The sequence below is a fragment of the Pollachius pollachius genome, assembly GCF_949987615.1.
Source record: "Pollachius pollachius genome assembly, chromosome: 3".
In the NCBI taxonomy this organism is placed as follows: Eukaryota; Metazoa; Chordata; class Actinopteri; order Gadiformes; family Gadidae; genus Pollachius; species Pollachius pollachius.
The window spans coordinates 8,481,283-8,493,025 of record NC_136936.1 but is presented as its reverse complement, the minus strand read 5'-3'; the positions used below and the strand labels follow the sequence as shown (position 1 = coordinate 8,493,025).

Genomic DNA, 11,743 nt, shown 5'->3' with positions numbered 1-11,743 from the left:
ATTATGTTACACCTTTTAAACATCTCTGATCATATCTTAAACATCTCTGATCATATTTTACACATTTTAAATATCTGATCATATTTTTGAAACATTTTAAAGACATTTTTGAAACATTTTAAACATATTTTTGAAACATTCTAATCATCTTTGTGCGTTTTTAATTACATTTCATAACACATTTTAACTTCTTTATCTAAGCATGTTTTCGCTTAACTTTTTTTAAATACATTTGAACAGCTTAATCTGTAAACTGCCAGTTTAGCCTCCTTTTTAGCTCACCGCTACTTTAGTGGGAGCAATGAGTTTGCGTTTCACTTTGCGTCTTCGCGTTTTTTTCTGCTACTTTTTCTGGTTTATTCTTTCTCACGTCGCGCCCCTCATGAGGAACTCTGGCGCCCCCCAGGGGAGGCGCGCCTCACAGTTTGAAAACCACTGCCCTAGAATATCTGTGGTATAAAGGCCGCGAAGAATTTCGAATTATAAATATGTACAATGTATCCTTTAAATACGTCCATGGAACAGATGGCCAATGTGAATAATAGATACGTGTGGACCGCTGAAGAGGTAAAACTGTTCCTTGCTCTCATCAAAGAAAGAAACATTACAGCTATTTTAGATGGAAAACAACGCAATTCCACTATATATCAGGACCTAAGAGAGAGTGCTACCAAAGGATACGACAAGCCCTTGAATGTGTGTAGTTTTTCGCTCCAACCACTTGATGGAAACGCACCTAATTCAAATTTATTTTTTGCGAACGTGATTAGTGTCGCGCAGCGCAGCGTTCCGAACGTTGTGTAATCAAATACACCGGTATAGCGGTATCTAAAAAAATTATATCATAACGAAAATACACACCGTTATTCGGTGTGAACCGGTATACCGCCCAGCACTAACGCAAGTTGACGCAGCAACACCATGGGCGAGGGGCAGGGGGCGTTAAAAAAAGTCAGGCACCGTTATGAGGCACCGAAACGTGCGTTCTTATTCGATCTCGGTACTACCGTTTACATCGGAACCAGAGTTTCGGTACTCAAATGTTTTTTTTAAAAAGATGAAGTCCCTTAATTGAGATGGAATTAGTTTATATGACTTTCTAAGCATTAATCAATTCCCTTTTGTTATTAACCTGTTACCAATATAATAAATATAAGAAAAAAGGATATATAACACCACAGATTTTATTAACATACCACATGATTGGCAGTTTTTGCTGAAATGTATATGTACCAGTCATTATCTAAGTAGTTAAATAAAATATATGCTTATCCCATAATTGAAACAGGAATGTGTGAAACTGAACCTAAACCAACACTAACCAATAGCGGTTATAGACTTTACATCAGCTTGTCACCCATCCTCCTACTCCACCAAGCCTCCGTCATTGCAGCTGTTGTTGTGTGTTTTGTGAGTTGTGTGTAGCGTTTGAATTAGTTTAGAGAAAGCAACTTAAGGGATACAACATTGCTGCCCCCGCTTCCTACCTCTTCCTACAGTAGGAAGAGTTCATCTGCTTTAAGATTTCTGCTAGATTCTGGAGGAAACTATCCGCTGACATCTCAGGATGAAGCTCACAGGACCTAAGCTCACAGCTGGCCTCCGGCACCTGGACACACACACACACACACACACACACACACACACACACAGACAGGCAGTCAGACAGACTAACAGACAGGAAGAGAGGCAGACAGTCAGAGAAGATGAAGACATCAACACTGACGTGTCATCCTGTCGGTCCGCGTGCGTGTGTCAGTGGGTGTGTGTGTCCAGCCTCACAGTGTCCTTGGTAAGGCGAAGTAGGCTTTGTACCAATGTCCATGTCATTTGCGATTCCTGTAGAGTCCCTCCCAGGCCCAGCTCTACCGACAGGACCTTCACCTCCTCCGTGAAGCACAGCAGAAAGGCATTCCTACAACTCTGCTAAAGACACGCACAGACGCCATTTCAAACAAACACACACACACACAGACACATGCACACAGACGCGCACGCACCCCTGTAAACAGTCGCATAGCTGAAACCACTGAACATCAGCAGCAGGCAGTATGTAGTCCCATAGCAGAACCCACTTCCTGTTAGCAGTTAGCAGTCACATAGCTGAACCCACTGTACCTTAGCAGTAAGTAGTAGTAAGTAGTCCCATAGCAGATCCCATTGAAAATTAACTTCTAAAATGTGAAGGCCTATACTATTTAACTGATGAATGTGTTGAATACATTGTTTTACTCGCATTAAATAAAATAAAAGTGGTAACTCACCTAATTAGTTGATGTTATATCAATTAACATATTTTCAGTAATGTGCATTACATGAAGATGTCAAACAAATGTCTCGTTGAAAAGCCTGGTTCAGGGAGGCGCATAGTATAATAGTCCTCAAATGAAGTGATGGAGGGATTATGGTCAGGTACATTCATTAACTTGCAGTTATACTCCTCTCACACGGCCAATGGTGAATTATACTCATGATAGTCATTGCCATTTTCAAAAAGTGGGACCCAGGAGAGAAAGTTTGAAACCCTGCATTAGAGCAGGAAGCCTACCGTGTCATTGGTGGGGGGCGTGTACAGAGTGAAGTTCACCTCCTTGGACACCTAGGACCCACCAAGACACAAAATACACACGGTTAGTGCACATGTTGCAGTGTGTAATTATTCAGTGTGTATTTGTGCAGTGTGTGTTTGTGCAGTGTGATTTTTCTATGTTGAAGCTGTAAATGTTCTACAAGACTTGTTGAACGTGCATGGAGGGTTGGTGGTTAGGCATGGAGGGACAGGAGATTTATACCGGTCAACTGCTGATCACACAGCACCATTCTGACAGACTTATACGGGGGCAGAACAGTCTCATTAATAATGAATGCACAGAGAAGGATTCACAAATGTATTTTGTGATTTATATATAAATTACTCTCTTCTCACAAATACATTTCAATGCACACACAAATGGATATCGGTATGTATAAATGTAAATGCATCCATAAATAAAAATAAGTTTCACAAACACATTTCTGATCCACACACAAATGTGTCTTGTTTTAAATAAATGTAATATAAATCCATAAATATATGAATTAAATAGATGTTTGCAATTTTCATCAAAATGTATTTGGATGTTGTTACATTTATATACAAACTGTTAAACTTGAATTTACATTTGTGTGTGAACTGGTCTGTATTTATATGTGGACTTTTGAGACTCGCGTGACGTGGCTGGATTCACAAATGCATTTTTTTCAACAAGGAACTCTCTGTAGCCAATCAGATGCCTCCCTCGTTTTCAGCCAATCACATGACTGCAGTGACTGGGTTTTTACATTGTCGGTGCCGTTTACTACTATAAGGGCACCGACAATCCCAAAATCCAGTAAAAGTGTAATTCAAAGGAACCGGGAGGGAACCGTGGGAACCGGGAAGCTCGGAGACTGGACTTAATCTTCAGAGGTCGGAACTGCAGTCATGTGATTGGCTGAAAACGAGGGAGGCATCTGATTGGCTACAGAGAGTTCCTTGTTGAAAAAATTCATTTGTGAATCTAGTCACGTCAGGAGAGTCTCAAAAATCCACATATAAATACAGTCCAGTTCACACACAAATGCAAACAAGTTCACAAATGAAAAGCGTCTTGTTAATTCAAGTTTTACAGTTTGTATATACATGTAACAACATCCAAATACATTTATGATAAAAATTGCAAATATTTTTTTAATTAATATATTTATGGATTTATATTACATTTATTTAAAACAAGGCACATTTGTGTGTGGATAAGCAATGTGTTTGTGAAACTTATTTTTGTTTATGGATTCATTTTACATTTATACATACCGATATCCATTTGTGTGTGCATTGAAATGTAATTTATATATAAATCACAAAATACATTTGTGAATCCTTCTCTGTGCATTAATTATTAATGAGACTGTTCTGACCCCATAGACTTACTGCGGGATCTACTACTGTGCCAAATGAGGAGTTTACCTTGGACAGCTCCATTTTAATATTGGTAACAGTCCTTACACTCTCTTCTTTGCATAGCAACTTGGGTTGGACTGTGAGTGGCTGCCCGAGGACAGACAGACAGAACAACCACAAAACTTCCAGCATGTCACAGTTCACATCCCTGGCTCCATCACACTCCCAGTAACGAGGCTGCTTTCACAATCCTGTAGAAGAGACTGGAAGTCACCGTCCTTTAGAGACTGGAGGCTTGATATCCTGTAGAGGGCCTGGAGGCTGGTCACTGTCATGTGGAGAGGAGTGGAGGCTGGCCAGTGTCCAGTAGAGAATGGAGGCTGTTCACTATCCTGTAGAGAGGCGTGGAGGCTGGTCACTGTCCAGTAGAGAGGCGTGGAGGCTGGTCAACCTGTAGAGAGTAGTGGAATCTGGTCACTGCATCCTGATCCTGTGTGTGTGTGTGTGTATATAGGCATTTTTACACTTCCAAGCCGGTATGTCACGGCTTGGCCCGCCCTGCAATTTCACTGCCTGTGGTAGGGCTGGGCGATATGGGCCAAAATGAATATCTCGATATTTTTTTACTATATCTCGATACACGATATATATCTCGATATATTTTTAATCTCCTCTAGAGCACATCATAAATGCTCGATTCAACCATGTCTGGCATAATGTTACTACATGCAGTGTTGTGCCTGAACGCGTTCACTGAACGAAAGTTCATGAACTCGTTCATATTTTGGGCAAACGTGAACTGAACGTACTGTATTACTGCCTGATGAACGTTACTGTGAACTCGTTCATTCTGGTGTCAGTGAACGGCACGCTCACTCGGTTTAACTTCGTTCAATGGGGGGGTTATTTCTCTATCAACACGGCGGATGCGCGCGCAGATCGCCGTGTTGTTTGACCGGTTGCCATGGTAATCTCCGTGCGGTTCATTTGCAGTTGAGGTGTTGCCAGCTTACTGTTACATTAAACTGTAATCAGAAAAGGTGGTTATATGCTATAGACCCTATAGTAGACCCTATATATCTGTCATATAAAGGCTGGGACGAATTTCATATTATAAATATGTACACTTTATTTTGAAAGTATAGACCAGCGCGATTCCCATTGAAACAAATGGCACGGTGATTATTCTTCGAAACGAGAGCTGTTCAATTGTGGAAAATGAATTAAACTGTAATCAGACAGCGCGGTTATATGCTATAGACCCTAGTGTATCTGTGGTATAAAGGCTGAGACGAATTTCGAATTATAAATATGTACAATCCATAACGTTAGCTCTCTCTGGCTCATAGCTCAGCGGACTAGAATATCTCATAGAATCATTGCTTGTTGGCCGGAAACGGAAAGGGGGGCTGTTCACGTTTGGTTGTAGTCTTTTCGCTCGGTTCTCCGTCTCATCAGTAGGGCTAGAACCGAGCGAAAAGACTACAACCAAACGTGAACACTCCCCCCTTTCCGTTTCCGGCCAACGAGTAATGAGTATTCCAACAGAAATCAATGGGATTTACAAAATGCGCTAAATGTGCAATAAAACACGATAGAAACCGTATTTCGCTACGATACTTGATTCAACCACTCTATATCATCCTAGACAAACCACAAAGGGGGCTCAATGTTCAAAATACCAGAAAAAACGAAAAGCTCACAGCAACATATTGAAAAAAAGAACTATGAACTAGTTCATTTTTTGGAACTGTGAACTTAGTTCAAAATTTTGAATTATGAACGTTTAACTGAACTAGTTCATTTTAAGATTTGTGAACTGAACTTTGAACTAGTTCACGGAGAAAGTGAACTTTCCCAACACTGACTACATGTTATAATAATTTGAGTATTCCTGAAACATAAGTCTGCATGTAGATTACATGAAACAACACATTGTTTAAACTCTAAAAACTAAGAAAAGGAAAATCACAGCAAGTTAGATTTACCAACACAGCATTTATTCAAACCGTTAATTATTTTCGAGCAAAAACAGAGCTCAAAGCCGTTTTTTGTTCCACATCTTCCTTTCGGTAGCCAAACCACTGCCAGACGACGGATCCTGTACTATTCTTTTTTGAAACCAAATCCTCCGTTTCCATCATCTTTTCTCTCTCTCTCGCTGTTCTCACTCAACGGTAGGAGATGAGTGACCGGTCGCTGTTCTCACTCACCGGTCGCGTGTGTGACGTCACACACGCGCATAGAATCCTAGAATCTCGCGGGGGGAGTGAGTGTGTTTAATGCATATGAGTCTGTGAGGCAGAGAGCCACAGGAAAGAGCGAGAGAAGGGAACACAACGAGTATGCCGGCGGCGGCAAAAAGAAACATTACGTGCCAATTTGTATTCGATGTTCGCGACAGGGGCATTTTATACATCGCCTGGAGAACATCTCGCGATACATCGCATATATTCGATATATCGCCCAGCCCTAGCCTGTGGCACGCCCTGCAATTTCCCTGCCTGTGTTGCCACGCTCTGCAATTTCACTGCCTGTGTTTTATCCCGAGGGGGTAAAATCCCTCTTCGTCGAGTTTCTTGGTTCAATGGAGAAGGCGGGGCTACGCACGGAGAGTAGACCTCTTTAGAATAATTTGCATACTCCGATGTTTTTTTTTTATGATTCAAGACACTCGCATGCAAGAATGAGTATGCATCTGAGTATAGGCTGCAAACGCGATTAACTATTTACAACTGCAAAAATGCCAACATATTCTTTATTTTGCTGACCACTTATCCCGACAAAAGCCTCATAAGGAAAGTTCCTCTGGTGGTTTCTCGTAGATCGCACTATCTTTCCCCATCTTCGTTAAATGCGACTGCACAAGCTTCTCTACCATGATGGTCAGCAGCTCGCGGATTTCGCCGGCACTCCAATTGAGTAGGATCCAGCTGCAACCCCGGAGCCGGACACTGTGGTGTATGGAAGTTTTACTATCCGAAATTAACATTGTAGATATCAACAACGTCATTCTGACTAGTCGTAATTACATTTTGAATAGTAGGAATTTTCATTCAAGATATCTGTAACGTAATTGTGACTAGTCGAAACAACAGATAGATATCTGCAATGATGTAACTGAAAACGACATTTGCCTCATCACACATCTTAAATGACAATTGCACATATTTATAATTCAGTTTTGACTAGGCAGAAGGAAAGTTAAAGATATCTCAAACGTCATAATATTGCAAGCCAATTTGACATAAATTCACTAGACTGGATATGTGTTGCAGATATCTGTAATTCAGTTTCGCCTAGTCAAAAAGAACATTTTGGATATCCGCAACTACATTCTTCCTATCCACAATTGTCATTTCAGATATCCACAAGGACATTCCTCCTAGGAGAAATGACGTCACGTTTGCCATTCATGTCAATGGGGTTTCCCATTAAAGATATCTAGGATTCAATTGCAGATATCCACTATGTGAATTACGGATATCTGCAACTGAATTGTAGATATCTGTAATTCCAGTTTGAGATATATACAATTTGATTCTGACTAGTCATAATTCCAGATTAATTCACCTCAATTCAAGATATCTACATGTGCCTTTTCAGATATCTTAAATTAAGTTTTAACTAGGCGAAATGACGTTGTAGATATCTCTAACGCACTGTGGCAACGCACTGTGGTGTGGCAGGTCGGCTTTGTTCGACGTTGTTCGACTTGATTTGACCTAAGTCAAAAGAAGAAGGATAAGACATGCACCTGTAAGTATTTAGCATCTTTATGTAGTACTTGTATTTTTCACGTTTATATCCATCGTCTAGCTAATTAGCATATGTTTTTGGTTATGGTACCCCTAACCCCTAACCCTATATGTATATATATATTATTGAGATTTAACAAGAAAAATTGGCGTTGAAAAGCATATGTTTTTTAAATTACATTAATTATTATTTTATTGAAATTAACAAGAAAAATGTAGAGGCTAGGGGGCGACTGTTCCGCCTCGTGCCCACTGCACCGTCCGTTGACAGATCCCCATTGACTTTGAATGGGGACGGACACGCAATGCATTATGGATCGGTCCGTTCCGTTGGATCCGTCGGAGCTGTCAAAAAGTTGTAAATGTTCAACTTTTTCGGCAGCGACGGATCCGTCATCCAATCAGATTGCGTATGCAAATTTAAGCACTGTGACACTACTCGGGCTCTGACGACCCTGGAAAGCTCCTCCATCCGTCAGCCACGCCTTCCGACGTCCTTTGACGGACGGTGCAGTGGGCACGAGGCGTTATGGTACGGCCACACTGAACGCGTTAGGCACGTTAGAGGCGTAGAAAATCGTCATTTTTGCATAGGGAACCATTGGTTTAGGCGCGTAGATGCATTACTCACGCTAAAGCAGCACGTCAGGCATGTTAGACGCGTTTTACGCACCTGAATAACGCGCCCAACGCACCAACGAGCGGAGTTCAAAAAATTTAAATTTTTACGCTCCTACACGTGACGCTTAGCCGCAATTGCCAATCAGCGTTGAGCTTGACCCGATGTCATTGGCAGAGAGACGGAGCCGAGGACGCACAGAAGCAGAAAGAACATGGACGACCAAGTCATCGTTTCAGCGTGTGCTGAAACAATGAGGAGGTGGTGAAACTCACCCAGCTGTGAGCGCCTACGCAGAATGTCATGCTCCAGAGAGAAGACTAGATTCTCTGCCTGAGCCCGAGCCCGAGCCGACCCGCGGGCCGGGTCGGGCCATTATTTCCCACCACTATCCTCGGGCCGGGTCGGGCCGGGCCTTTGATCGCGCTCCATTCACTTGCATGGGTAGTAGGGTTCCGCTGGGGACGCTTGTAGTGTTGTGTGTTGCCACACGTTTGCCCCTTCGGAACTTAAACACGCAGTTAATTTCCTTTCCTAGCTCCTCTTGTTAATGTTGGTAGCTTAGCCATGTCATGTCACGTTGTCAACATTGGATACATGGAGCAGAACATAGTGGGTCATGTGTCCGATGCTTTTTGGAAACGTTTTCTTCATAAAACGTGCCAGACAGATTTTGTATACATTTTATTCCTAAGTAAATAGCTACATGGGTATGCCGTCTTTCAGAACCTTTCATTACCTGCACTAAAGAGAGAAAAAAGAGTGCATCCTCATTGTACCCAGCACTTCTGAAAATGCACTTCTGAATGCGTCTCTGTCCCCAGCACATTTCAACTTCAGAAATGTTTGAGAAATTGTAACTTGTGTGGACGCAACCGCATTACTTGGTCAATAAAAGAGGTACTTAAAAGTTATTTGATTCAGAAAAAAGCTATTTGTTGATCGTTTTGCGGGTAGCTAGATAGTACTCACTCAACTTTACTTTGATTATGAAGATATTCCTGTTTTTCACCTCCCATACGACAACGTTGTTAATCCACCCACTCTTGAAAAAAAGTTAGCTATCCGTTCTTTTGTAGGATTTCATTTTTTGTGCGGTATAAGGTGACGGATTCTCTATAAGATAAATGTAAATATCTCCAAACTCAACGTCTGCCAACTTCAAAGCAATAAACACAACAGCGGGTGCTGTGTATGGATCACAAGTTTCGAGTATGTTTATCTTTTCTTGATATCTAATTTGAACATTTATGGTCTAAATAGTTGATTGATTATAGTATTGGAAATCTGCAAGGCTGCAATTCCCCTGGCTGGCCGCTATTCGTCACCATTTTGTCGGCGTCTGTTGCCCTCCAGGTAGCCATGTTTCTCACGTGATTACAAAGTATGAATAGCAATGCGCTGATGTTGCTGCGTTCTATCTATAGTCGAGCCAACACCTCTATCCAAGTTCCGCCCCTGGAACAGCGAAGCCGTCTAACTGCATTTACATCATAATGAAACCTCCAATACGGGCATATTTGGCAGTGTAAAAACGTTGTATGTGTGGGTGAGTGCGTGTTTGTGTGTATGCGTGTTGCTTTCTCGTTGTCTCTCTCTTTCTCCACAGACAGACACCCACTTACTTATTTAGTGTAGGCCTAACAAAGTTTTGTAAAGAGTTACAGAACTATCTGGTTACCTTTCCATTTCTAGAGTCAAAATGTTCACCTATTCAGAAAAGAGGGCCAAAAAGAATAAACAGTGACCCAAGAAACGCCACTAATCCAACTCACTCGATCAGGTTTCCCTCGTTTATTCAGGAATACTCTGGGTCGTTCTCAGCAGTCGGTCCGTTTCCTTGGAGGCAACGTGCGTGGCGCGTCGCAGGCATCTTCCCAGTCATATGGCCTTAACAGAGTTCAATTTTTTTTCAAATGCGAGTGGGGAACGTAGGATGGACAGATGTGCTGTATCCAGCGTTCTCCCTCCCTCCCCTTCAATGCTCCCTCCTTCGCTCTCGGTTACCCTCCTCTTTTATGCGAAGATATAATATGGTTGTAAATGTAACACGAATGTAGTTCTAGTGTTGTACTCTGTTCTACAGCATTCCATTGTGAAGATTGTGCGGAAATTAAGTGCAAAACTTTTATAGAGCAAGCCATATGGCTGCAATGGTGCTGCAATTATTGTAGATAAAATAAACAGATAAGATTACACACCCATACTGTTTAACATGTGCTCACATGTCATTATGACGAGTTCGCCGGAATGCAGCAGACTCCGCTCACAAACAAGCTGTTATAGTGGTAGAAAATAATGAAGGTTTAAAAGGATATTTTCCAAATATATTAGTGGAACGAAATGTACCAGCAGGGGGAGGGACAGCCTCCAGACCATGTTCCATTGTTATTCAACAGCTCAGAGTACAGACAGACATCCCTCCAATGACATCAGTCTATCAGCCAATGTCTATCTCAATTAAAGCATGATTTATACAAGAATAGAAAGAAAATAAAATTACAATGGAGCCAAATGTTAAAAACTTGATATTACCTGGCTTTCCTTGGTCAACAAGTGCTTGCATTCTGAGGAACATTTACATGTGTTCCTCATTAAGGTATTACAAAAGATATACCCCCTGCCCCCTCATTTACATATAAGTGGCCCCTCAAAGACAGCTGGCTCATGTCGCGGTGAGAGGAAACGCCCTCCTATGGTTTCTCGTCTATGGTTTTAGAATGTAGACTCCAAGTTGGAGTTAGTTTAACTAATCCATACCCCATTTAAAATCAGACACTACCAGCTTTAGGATTATGACTGTATATGCCACAGACTAATAAAATGGTATTGTTAACTATTACAAATGCATATTTTACTGTTTAAATTAATATTGCTTTCACAGGGCTCATCTCTTGAACCCATGTGGTATGGTGATTTAAGATCAGGTTAATAAACAAGGCGATGAATGGATTTTAATGAAAGACCTCACTTCATATAACTAATGTATAATATGTAACTTCATGTAACTAATGTTTAATATGTAACCCTTCTGTACGTAAGGCCGCCTTAATGCACAGGCTTACCTGGGCTGAAGCCCCAGTGCCTACGACGATCAGGTGGCCTATCATGAGCTGCAGTAAATGTTTCCCCCCCCCGACAACGGCAAAATTATTATGTTATTATGCGTTCAGCAGCTATGCAAATGTTCACATGTGTTGGGTTATGCACTGAGGTTATTAGTAGAGGTTAATGGGGATTGTCTCGCGAGGAGGGGGGGGGGGGATTGTCTCGCGGGGGAGGGGACAGCGTGAGGGAGGGTCCGGAAGCGACGTTGTTGTTGGAGTTAGGCTCTGTTAACGGCTGGATGTACGGCGTGGTCACGGCCAACAGTGATCGGAGATAACCGTCGTATTTGCTAAATAAAGAGCAGAATTGCAAGCCAGACATCGCCTGTTTGTTCAACGC

General features: G+C 41.8%; 1 long non-coding RNA gene across 7 annotated transcripts; it reads right to left on the bottom strand.

Moving 5' to 3' along the window:
• LOC307073954 lies at positions 1-10,242 on the bottom strand. Of its 7 annotated transcripts, none has more exons than XR_013811754.1 (5): positions 10,072-10,242; positions 3,986-4,370; positions 2,549-2,599; positions 1,783-1,926; positions 1-1,670 (listed from the first exon to the last, which is right to left on the bottom strand). It is a non-coding gene; the product is annotated as an uncharacterized lncRNA (long non-coding RNA). The 7 variants fall into 7 exon arrangements; XR_013811755.1 differs by having other exon boundaries at positions 1,783-1,923; XR_013811752.1 differs by having other exon boundaries at positions 2,549-4,370.
• Positions 10,243-11,743: the final 1,501 nt, after the last annotated feature.